The 12,773-nt window shown below is 36.5% G+C and overlaps 1 protein-coding gene across 4 annotated transcripts in view; it reads left to right on the top strand.

Annotated features, from left to right (window-relative positions):
- Positions 1-12,773, top strand: part of ADCY2 (adenylate cyclase 2) — a 427,841-nt gene that overhangs the window by 145,169 nt on the left and 269,899 nt on the right. The gene's annotated exons all lie outside the window — the stretch shown is intronic.

Raw genomic sequence — 12,773 nt, 5'->3', positions numbered from 1 at the left:
AAGGCAAATAAATATTCAATTCATAGACAAGCTATTATGTTCCTAGAACTGTTCTATAGAAATAAATAAAATATTTAAAAATTCCTAGCATTGTGGAACTTTTGTTCTAGAAAATGAACAATTAACAAAACTAAAAATGAATGAATGAATGATTGAATAATAATATGATCATGATTGAATAAATTATTGAAAAAGAACATTTTTTAAATTAACTTCCTATATATTTAAATTTGTAATTCCTTTTGTCCATGCACATATAAAATTATATTTAAATAAATATCCACAACAAACAAACCAACAATGATTGAATAAATAATAAATATATGAATACATTTGCATCAAAATAGTCTTTAATGGGTACACATTATCTGAGCCATTATTATGGTCATTACCATGTGTTCCAGTGTATCACAGACTTAATTTTAGCCTGTGATAACTTTTATGGTATAGAAGGTTTTAACATTCTGTGCTTCAGTTTTAAAACTTTTCCTTTATGGCTCATGCTTTTTTGAGAACTTTAGACCCAAAAAGCACTAACTAAAAAGGGAAGATTGGTAATTTTAGAACATTAAAATTTTAAATTTCATTTGTGCAAAGACACCACTAAAAAAAGTGAAGAAACAGGACTAGGAGAAGATGTTTGCCACCAATACCTCTGATAAAATTTTCTCTCCTATAAATCATGAAGCCAAAAATGCATATATATGGAAAGTATATGAAATACATTTTTCAGTGATAGTATCTAAATTACAAAAAAACAGAGGAATTGATACTCAACCTCCCTCATAGTCAGAAGAAAGCAAATTACTAACAGGGAGTTTCAATCACACAACCATCAGACTGGTAACATTTGAAGAGCCTGACAATCCCTTGGTAGGGTTGCATATGAAGGGTTGAGAGCTGGTACGTGGCTGTTGATAGTGAAAATTAAAATAATTACTTTAGAAGAATAAAATTAAACATACCTTTGAACAGAAATGCTACTTGTTTGATATTCTTCGAGAGACTTCAGTGAGTGTCCCCAAGAAGACAGTTTCCAAAATATCCATTTCAGCATCATCTATCATAATACACAATGGAAAGCAAATGATGTGTCCATCGGTAGGAAAATGAAAAAATTAGCTCATGGTATAGAGACAAGAATATTAATCAAATGTTAATAAAACAAACTGGGTTTATATGTTCTAGGAGAGATGGTCATCCAGAACATCAAAATGAGTGAAAAATAGCAAATTGCTGAATACTGGGTATATGTAGAATGCCATTTGGTACGATTAAAACATACAGAACAACACTGCGCTTTGTTTCTGGTACTATTCAGATATGATAAAAGTCTAGGAAAGGACAGGATGCCAGTGGTCCCTGTGAAAAGAAAAAGGAAAGGGTGTCTCTCAGTAATTCTTTACATCGTTTTTATAGATGCGGATGGTAGCTTCACGGGTGTTTGTTATATTATTTTTTTCTGTACTTTTCTGCCTTTTAACTGTTTTCATTTTTCAAAAGCTGTTATGAATGAGAAACAAAAATTTTCTAGTGTAAGCGGAAAAATGCCACTTTAAAAGATCTTCATGTCTTTTCCACCCCAAAGTCACTGCCTGAGTTTCTTTTTGTGGTATTCATCCTCTTCGCACAAGTGGGACGTCCAGATGTCATCTTGAGCATTATCTTTTGAAATTTATGGCCTTGAAACCTCTGAATGAGCCTGAATTGAAGGTATTCAAGCATGATTCTTATGGATAACAATGATGGGAAAAAGTCTGCCTGAATTCCACTAACAGTTTTGTAATATTTAACTTTTATCATTTGTTTCATTCTTTGTTTCAAAAATATAGGAGCATTTTGTGCCATTATTGATTTTTTTTTTGTTCCCATTGATTTTTAACAGTGCTTGGGGAAAGGTCAAGATTATGATTAAGCGTGGCCCAAAAACACGTACTTGGCCTCCTTCTGAAGCTAGCCACTGTTTAATAAAAAAATTTTTTTTTGCCTTCTCAATGACTTGTAACAAGCAAATTAAAATATAAGAGAAAATGTGAATTTTTTAAATGGGAAGGCAGATAATCAATCTCTCTTTGCAGAACTATTAGAATGTATAGACAATTTAATGCCTAGATTTACATAGTCTTTAAACATGGTTATTGTAACATAGTGGAGACTATCCATAGGTCAGAAAGTACGTGTGCTCTGTACATTTGGCAGCCAGCAGAGCACCTGGTGCCCTTGGTGTGAGGCACTTGGTCCCTTTTTGGGAGAAACTACGTATTGTTGCCATGATCCCATAACAGCCACCTTTGTGTCTTGCTAGCTTCCCCTAACCCCACTGAATTATTCAGTTTCTCCAAGGTACTAATTTTGGTTCTCTATAATACCAAGCCTTCACACCCAAGAATACTGTATTGCACATTTAGCAATGTATTTGTGTGGTATTTTCCCTATACATCAGCAAAATCCTATACTTTTGATTATATAGCCCTTGTACATTTTTTATTAATTTAGAGCATTTTATATCTTCTTTAACTCTGTGAATGGGTTTTTAATACTTTTTAATGATATCATAACGATTTGATACGTAGGAAAAACTATCAATTTGAATATTTTTAGCTTCTAACAGGCCAGCTAATTGAACACTCTTAATAATCCTGTTTTTTGTTCTATTTTCTTTGCCATATGAATGATTATGTCTGTGAATAATAATTTATAATTATATTATAATTTATAATAATTTCAATATTTATATCTCTTATTTGTTTTTATTCGATCCTGGAAAGTCATTCAGTAAAGTGGGGGGGGGGGGAAATAGACATTCTTGTGTCATCTGATTTTAGTGGAAAGGCCTGTCTGGCTTACCTTCAGTGTGATCCTTGCGGAGTTTCATTTGCTGAGGTAATTCACTGTGCTTGATGCTGAACAGGAAATATGTCAGTCTTTTATATTTTACTTAAATAGTTTATAAAAGTAATTCCTTTGGATCATCTCTGTCCAGAACACACACACACACACACACACACACACACACACACACACACACACAAGGAAGGAGAGAAGGAGGGAGCTTTAAATAGTAGATAAAAACAATCTGATGACACTGCTGAAAAGATGTTTCAAAAAGAAAAGCCTGTTAGTTAAAAACCTAAGAACCTCAAGGCTTTAAATTTTTTATAAAACAGTTCCCTTTTCTTACATTCTCAGTGTATTTATGAACTATTTTCTGTCCTCATCCTAGGAATCCACTCATAAGTCATTAGGTCTTCTTTTTTATGCTTTCCAAAACTGCCCTTATAGACCAATATCAGATTTTCAGTCCAGCTGAGAAAAACGTTGAAGCATCCTCCTGCATGGCACCGTTTACTTGTATTTTTATTTTATCATTTTAAATTCTGGGTCTCAGATTTAATCAGCATATTTTGCTGTCCTGCAGACTGTTTTAAATGCATCGTATTGGTCTTATTCTCTTTCCTGACATTTTGGGAGGCAGATTTAATCTTTGATCTCACCATGTTTGGAATCTATTCACAAAATTTGCAATCTGTGACATTTGCTTTTTAAAAAGTAAAGTTAAAAGGAATTAGCAAATCACACCACTTAAACAGGAACCAATTTAAACTAGCTAAATATGTATGAATGTCCTTCCATAGATGTCATCTGCATTTATGACTGACGGAAATCCTCCATTCGCCATAGTTTTCCGGGGTCCCACTGACATAGACTTCATAAAAGGTAAATAAAAAATAAAATATGCAGGTGAGACATAGGATGAATACACCCCATGGAAGAGAGCCCGGCTTTTACCCCGAGCTTCCCTGAGCCCAGAGGAGAGGCTGCCGTGTGCCCTTGAGGCTTGGGACATTTACCCATGTACGCCTACTCCAAAGTTACAACCCACTTTTTTGAAATCTCCTGTTTGATTCTTAAAATCAAAATCTGCAGACTGCCCTCTCGATGGTTGCAATCCTCTTGATGGTATGTTCATAGCTGGCTTAATATATGGAGGCTTTTAAAAGCCATACATATAAAATAGAATGACTCATATAGTTTTTATATAACCTAGACAAAAATAGGATCCTCCAGAGTTGATAAGAAGACCACACTACTTGTGTCTGGTGAGGCTGCATCTCAGGTCAGCATGAAAAGCACAAGGCAAGGGTGCTGTAAATGAGAGCCGGGAGCTTTACAGCCCTACAGCTTTACAACCTGGTGCTGCCTTGGGTAGTGCCTGGTCTTCAGTTTTACATTATATCTTAAAATTCGTTGCACATGACCATCTCCCTGTTCTAAGGTTTTGGGGAGCGAGGACCCTAGTGTTTTCAACTTTGTATCTGCACAGCACCTTCTCTGTTGTTTATGGTCAATAAATGTTGGTTGGTTGAGTGAATAATCAATAGGCTAGGTGTTACAATTGAGTTAAGCAAAGACTCCTCCTGCTTTTATCCTAAGTACCATCTCAAGCACAGCCCATAGAGAAAGAAGGTTTTTTTTTTAATTGCACATTCAGACATATCTTGATTAGGTGTGATGCTTACGGCCATATTCCTATTTGATTTTTAAATGAATTTATTTAAATAGATTACTTTAAAAAGGTTAATTCTATAGAAGACAGTCTTTGTGAGCATAGTTAAGATGTTCTTTCTCCCCTTGAACGTGGTAGCTTTAATTACTCAATGCATTTTTCCAAAAACAGTTTAGTAAGGTTATCTGTTGATCTGGTGCCATTGCTGAATCAAGAACTATCCTAGCAATTCGGCATAAGGACACATTTACGGACTAGGTTCAGAGGATAAAAGATTTAAGATTCACTTCTTATTACAACAAGAGAGGTATTGTAATATGAGTAACATATCTATAGAGAAAGTCAAGGAATTCATTGTAATTTAAGTGGAAACAGTCGGATAGCACACCCACAGAGTTGCCAGCGTGCTGTACATTAACCCATATGCTTCTCATAGCAGCCCTGGAGACACAAAGAAAGTGGCTAATTTGCCCCAGGCCACCCAGCTGGCTGGTGGTAAAGCTGGGAGTCCAACCCGTGTGGGGCGTTCAGAACCTGTGGTCTTCATGGTGGCATCAGGGGAGCTGCCCTCTGACCTCGGTCACTGTTTCTCTGCAGTGATGGCCTGCTTTCCTGCACCTGAAATGGTCACCGAGTCTTGGTGCCTGCTAAGAGCCCTGGGCTTGGCGGGAAGGCACGTTATAAGTCACTTAGACTCCACGCATTGCTGCCACCCAACAAAACTCAAATAAACCACAGTGAAGATCACCTCAAAGAAAATGGAAGGTTTCATTCTGTTCTTGAAGATGCACAAAAACAAAACCTAAAGCCCAAAATGCAGGACTATTACCAAGAGACATTCAATAAGCATTAACTGAAACTACAAATGATGGAGACTTCAAGAAAGTCCAATATTGAATAAAGGTCTCTCTGTTTTCTACAGGGTGAATTTTCTAGTGGGAACATTTATGTGTGAAAATTGTCACTTCATTGATATTCTTCAAAGGGAAGTGCTGGAGCAGGTGGAGGTGAACTTGCTCTTAATAAGGCCAAACCCTCAGAGACCAGAATAGCACGTGCGCACATGCGCAAACACACACTCACACACGGCTGTATCAACCCACACGCCAGCAGGTGTGCTGACTCCTTGGCTCACTTGCTGGAGTAAGAGGAAAAGTTATGCCTTTCCTCTTGCCTTGTTCCTTTAGGGCTGGTCTATTGACATTCGTAAGTTAATTGTGAATTCACTTGGTATTATTCAAGAGTCTTTCAAAGCACACATAAATGAAATGCTAGGCAACTCATTAAGACATTCATCAAAATTACTTTCCGTTTCTTTTCATAGCTAGAGAAATAAATGCAGAATTGAGGAGTTTTCATCAGGCTTATCTTTTTTATGTGCTGAAATAACTTATGGACTGCCTTCGTTATGATCAATTCTTTATGGCACCCACTCTAGTTCATATCAATAGGCAGATGAATAATGCCTGTGTTAAATCTATTTTAAGCCACTCATTTTCTCCAACATCAGTTTGCTTCACAAGTTTTGAAAAGAGAAACATCTTCTCTTCCAAAAAATATAAGTCATGCTCATACAGTTGATTGAACTACAAAGTAAATTTGATTTACAGGGGCCACCTGGATACATAACAAATAGGCTAGCATCTCCCAAATGTCTTCACACACCCAAGTCTCCACGATGCTCCCCATAGAAGAAGGGTCTTGGGTCCAAATGGATGGCTCTGTACTGTCTGCTCTCCTGTGAAATCCCATTACCAATTGAAGATTAACAGCTCTCTGAGCCGGTCTGCCCAGCTTTCCCGGATGTACTTAATCATGGAAACTTATTAACACCCCCAGTTCTCAGAAAAAAAAATGCTTTGAGAAACCCAACTTAGCTTTCTTCAACTAAGATAAAAAATAAATCTAGAATGTTCTTATGTTTCTAATAATGAGCAAAAAGTATTCTGCAAAGAGGATTTTTCTCCTGGAGTAAGGGAAGCACTGGTACACGTGTACACGAGGGAAGGAGAATTTGGGTTCAGCGAGGATGTCAGCCGAGGTGGGTCAGAGCATCCTGAGGGCAGCTGTAAATAGTCATCTATAATGCAAGTCCCCAGCATCATAAGATGCTGTAAGAGGAAAGGATACTGTTCTTAGGAGACACAGAACACCTCCAAATCTATTTTCTTCTTACTCTATGATTCTGTAGACATGAACTCCACTTTGCAAGCCAATCTGCAGCACCCCGGAGCCTCCATGAGGCCTGGGAAGGTGGTGGATGGAGGGACCGTTCTCCCTCCTCAGGGGCTAGAGTGTCACACTGTGGACCTCAGATTCCTCAATGGCAGAATGAGGGAATTGGTCACTGCATGACCTTGTCTAGTATTCTAGGATTTTGCCAGTGAAGTTACAAAGTAACAATATTTGGAAGTTTCCAAGTATATAATATTTTTGGTCTTGGAAATAATAAAGTGGCTAAGTCTACAATAATTTTTCATTAGAGTTTATTATTTTGAGAATGTGTTGATCAGTCTTACTAATTTTTGGTAAGATTTATTTTAAAATAATTTTAAATAGATTACAAGAACAACTCTATCACATAGCCAATATTTAAATTTGAGAGATTCTTTTCAGTCTCGATCCATCTGTTGCCATAGCACTTTTTTAGGGCTAATCATGGTATACAGATAATTTTTTCTCTGCTTTTTAGATGATAATTGAGATAAAATTTTGCTCATGTGTAAAGGGTTTACACTCATCATTTTTATTGCTGCAGCCTTTGATTCTTAAAAGTTTTGCTACTGTACCGTCTTTGGACGGTTAGTCATTTAGCACTTAGTTTTGCTATTTGTGTTCCTCTGAATTATTGCCTTAGAACAAATAGGATTGTCTCACAAAACTCTTCCTAGTTTCTGCTGTTTCAAGTACAACAAATTTGCTTGCAATCGATTTTGGCATTTCTTTAATTTTTTTCCTAAGATGATAAGTAATAACTTATATCTCAGGAATTTGTGTCCTTTTTACTTTAATTACTAATGAAACTGACTTTTTTTCAAGGATCATTTACTTCTTTATAGTTCATGTGTGTAAACCTGGAACTTCTTGCCTTTTAGGGGTGTGGTTTTGTTAATGAGTCCAGTTCTTTATGCAGTTTAGATATTCAATCTCACCTGTCGTATTTATCTCTGCTGTTTCCTAATTCTTCCTTTAATCTTAGTTTTGTTGGGTTTCATTGTACTGAAGTACCTGATATTTATATAATTATTTCATCTCTGTATTTAGTCAATCCACATTTTCTTCTCTGGTGAATACCTATCTATATAATTCACTATATCAAACCACGGAAACAAAAATAAAAATCTGACCTGGACCCACTTCTCAAAAAACCTCGGATGTGTAAATCTCTGTCACAGGCAGAACTGCCTTCTCTCCCTTTCTCCACCTTTTCCATTATAATGAATTCTGTTCCTTTAAGAGAACAACATTCTAGATTTTGTTTTTAATATTTTGTGGTCTGATTTTTACAAATATTTCACTTCTTGTCCATTTGGCACTTAATGTAGTATGTGAAGAGAGCTCAAAATCCAAGTAAAGGTTTCCTTTTATTAATACGTGTTCTCCCAGCACCGTTGATTTCGTAACTGATTCATCTCCACGTCATCACGGCAATCTTACTTTATAAAATATAGCTGATTTCTATAACTCAGGCTCTGAATTTGACTCTTCAGCCTCTCAGTTTAATCGCAGGCATAACTCTTTATTAAGTCTCTAGTAAGATAATTTAAAAGAAAGTTAAGTGACTGTAAGTGGTGTTATCCTTAGGGCTGTTACTGTAATTAGCATGTTGACAGCCCTTTGCTTTTTTAAGTCATTTTTCCTAGGTTATGGAAATTATGTCATCTGAGTGCCTGGTCTCACTTCCAGAGGCGTACTATGGCCTTATGGTGAATTTCTCATTGGGAATGAAAACAAATTCCAAGGTCGGTGGTGTTGATGCATGATCTTGGTTTTTGCTCCTGCCACGGGTGAGAATTCCTCACCAGAAAGGCCTGTGTTTGATGCTGCTCCCAGAGCTGAAATGTCTTCCTCCTTGGAGATGAAATATGGGACTTTAGAGTTTTCTAATTACATCAGAAACTATTCACCAGCTCTCTTCACGGCCCAGTTCATGATCTAGGTGAACTTTTACTTAATTCTATTCAACTGACAACTGTTCTAGAAAATGTCGTATTTTTTGTAGCTGTGTACTTCCTTTTGTGTGTGAGGAATATATATTTTTTTATTTCTTCAGCCATGATTTGATAGACCAGGCGTGAGACTAAGTTAACATCTGTAGACTTCTCAATCTTTCAAGTTAAATTGGGGTAATAAAACCTGCAATGTCTATTCATTGGCTGATTGTCAAATAAACAGATGGTTATGATAGAGCTTTGACTGTAATGTGCTACTAAAACATAAGTTATTTTTCATTAAGAGGCTGTTCCTCCTTAATAGTTATAGACCAAAGTGCATTACACTGGGGCCGTATGCTCTAGTGGAGGCGTGGACATGGGAACAGGCAATCCCAGTTCAATGTGGTGAGTGCCAGGTAGCACCAGAAAGAGAGCTCCTCAAAGCCTAGGGTGGGTGGGGAAAGCTCCAGAGAAGAGAGCACCACAGAACTGAGTCTGGAAGGCCGAGGTTACTACACAGACAAGCACTGAGATCTAAGAGTACAGATATGTTCCTTGAACCTACACCTGCTGTAAGTGGTTTGACCTGCCTTGGGGGTGTGGGTGAGATCTTACAGATAGATGATGCTTAAAAAGGTCTCGGGCCATATCATTAAAAACATATGCAGTCTATGACAAGTAATTTGGCCTTCTAAAGATAGGCACTAAAGACACAATTAATTGAAACAATGCAAGGACATGACCCAAGAGTCCTGGAAAACATATGTAAATGTCTACCATCCGAACACGCCACAGCTCCTGCCCAGGTGTGTAGCGAAGTTTCTTCAGTTACCAGTTGACTTCGCTTAGCCGACTCCCCAATAGTCCTGCTTTTCTTCATCACCAAGTTACTTGGCATAAAAAATATTTGAAGCTTGGTTTCAATATCCCATTAGTCTATGTGACTTCTGGCCCAGTCGTTATTGAACTGCTGTCTCTAAGGAGGCTTTGGTTCCCCAGGTAACAAGCTCATACTTGAAATGGTGAACTGTTCAGGTTTAAGAAGAAAAGAAAGATTGGTTGTCTGCCTTTGGAGAAACAAAGAAGATTGATGCTAATGACCAAAGCAAGGCTATTGAGAATTAAATCTCAATCTAATTTAGCCTTGCTGTTTTAGTCTTCCACTCACAGAAGTTCAGGAACGTTCATTCTGGTTTGAAGATGAAAAATGTTCAGTAGGTGAAGATTAATAGAACCATTAATAATCTTGGAAATGTAAGGAGCCCTGGATATCTTATGAAGCAATCTCATCAATTTTATAAAAGAGGAAACTAATTAAGTGACTTGCTTAAGGTCACACAACCTTTTCATTCCTGTAGATATAACCATCTGATTTCTGCTTAAATATTTCATTTAAGCTTTTCCCTAAAGGTCAAATTCCAAACCAGAGTGAATTAGTGATTCATCAAGAATCTGTGACCACAATGTCTGGCAGTCATACATTTTTTGGAGACAAAATGAAAGCACAGAGAAACATGGATCAAAACTGGTTGGTTCCTTGACTTTTTGACTAGAACCACTGAACTGTGGGTTACATATCATCATAAGAAACTTAAATGGACCAGCTAAAATATTTCAGTGTTCTGTAATATTGTTGTAATAAATATAGTTTAACATAACATGTCTTTGCTGTAGCAGTTGATGTAGCCATCGCAATTGAGACTTCTGTAAGACTAGGAAACATAGAGTGGACATTCCCTCCTAATTCAGTATGTCACGAGTGGGTGAACCAGTGCTTTGAAACATGAGTAGAAGCCATTTAATGGGAGCCAAAAATGAGGATGAGATGAAAAAGAAATGCAGAAGAAAAAGACAATAGATAATTAACAGCTATGTAAGATAAGGGGGAGCCAAGGCATTAAAAAAGAACAAAAGCAAAACCAAAAGCTTGTATTTAGGAGTAGAAAATAAAACCACACAGGAATAAATAAATATTTTAAGCCCCCATGCTACAGAATTTCACCCTTTCTCCTAGACTATGGCTTTTTGAAACTTTCTTTTAAATCTCAATATATCGGTAATAATTCAAATATTATATTATTTCAACTTAGTTTCATGGTAATAAGACTGTGGTGATATTTATTTTGCGTTAAAAAAAATGGTGACACAGGGCAGCAGACATCTGTCCTTGACTGTTGTAAATGTTCTTTCATTATTAGGCCCTCAGCCTTCAGTCTTACAGGGTCCCAGAAACACTCTTTTTGTTCATTCATTGATTGTTGATTCTACCAGAAATATTCTTAGCTGATATGTCACTAGAGATTTATTGCAAAACTCAGAAGCAGTAACTTACTTGCACTTTGGAACATATGTACTATGTGAATCATTTTCTTTTATGGAATCTAAAGCTTAGGTTCCATCTATGGAAAATACTGTTGCTCAGCATTTTCTTCACTACATTTAAAAAGATGACTCTTTCTTATTGTTGGCTTTTTAAGCAAAAGACAGCAAGACCCCATTTTTTATTGATTTCTAAATTTTCTGTGAAACACTGGTGCTGCAAGAGCTGTGTGAAATGGCCATTTGACTTATGAACCATTGGTTCCCAGCTCACTCAACAGCACAAAATATGAAGTATTTTTCATAATTAGTAAAGGTGAACATTACAACTTTTTTAGGTTTGTATCACTGCCAGTCTTTCCCTTTAAAAGTCCATCCACAGGGAGGGGAAATGGGGATATCTGTACACATATAGCTGATTCACTTTGCTATACAGCAGAAACTAACACAGCATTGTAGAGCAATTATACTCCAATAAAGATGTAAAAAAAAAAAAAAATGTCCATCCACAAAAGTTGTCCTGGAGCTTCTCCTGGAAACTGTGGCCCAGTGCCAGTATCCATGACATCAGTGTCAGAGCTGAGCCCTGGGAGAAGATTCAAAGGAGATACCCCTTTCAGAGAAACATTTAGGATGGCTCTCTTTTAAGCAAGAAAACAAGCAAATTGAGATTACTTAGATGAAAAACAAAGCAAGATTTGGAGCATTTTTGACAGTTAAAAAAATACAAGTATATTAGCAATTAGAAAAATACCATTAACCTGAAATCATAAATGTAATTCTCAAATGAGATATTAGTAGTAGTTTAAACTTAAAATTAGAAAGTTATTATTCAGTTATAAAATCTCCATTTCATTCTGCCATGTGTCACCTATTTCTTTCCTAAGAGTTTCCATTATTGTACTGATTTCCAAAGTGTTTTCCCTTACTTCTTGGAGGTTGGTTATAATAGCTCTTTTCAAGTGTTTGATACTTTTAACATCTGTAATATATCAGGATTAGTATCTGTTGATTTTCCTTTTACTTGTGAGTTGAGATTTTCTTAGGCCTTAGGAATTTGGCATTGATTCTTGGACATTTTGAGTATTATGTTACAGGATTTGGGGTCTTGTTTAATTCCTAAGGAGAATGTTGTTTGTTTGTTTTAACAATTGACCAGGTTAGTTACAGGCTGCAGGGTTTTTAAAAAAATTTTATTTAACTTATTCTTTTGTATTAAGAATTGTATTAATTAGTGTTATGGGCTGAATTGTGTTGCTTCCCGCCACCAAATTCACATTTTGAAGTCTTAACCCCCAGTGCCTCAGAAGGTGACTGTATCTGGAGATAGGGTCTTTAAAGGGGTATTTAAGGTTAAGTGAGGTCATTAAGGTGGGCTCTAATCTAATATAACTGGTATCCTTATAAGAGGCTATTAGGGCACAGACACACAGAGGGGAAAAAACAGCATGAAGACATCAGAAGAAATCCATGTACAAGCTAAGGAGAGAGGCCTCAAAAGAAACCAACCCTGCCCACACCTTGATCTCAGACTTCCAGCCTCAAGAACTGTGAGAAAACAAATTTCTGTTGTGTAAACCTCCTGGTATGTAGTCGTTATTATGGAAGCCTGAGCTGAGTCATGTATTTAGATTTGATATTATTTGGTCATTAGTTGAAGAAATCTGAGGCTTGGTTTCTTTAAAATTCACCTATTAAGCTAGTGACATGACTTTATAATAAAGGCATATAAAAACATGAAAACTCGTGTTCACGTAAGGTACAAGAAATCACTGAATGTATTTTCTGGAGAG

Source organism: Balaenoptera physalus (assembly GCF_965194825.1).
Source record: "Balaenoptera physalus genome assembly, chromosome: 3".
In the NCBI taxonomy this organism is placed as follows: domain Eukaryota; kingdom Metazoa; phylum Chordata; class Mammalia; order Artiodactyla; family Balaenopteridae; genus Balaenoptera; species Balaenoptera physalus.
This window is presented reverse-complemented; position numbering and strand designations above follow the sequence as displayed.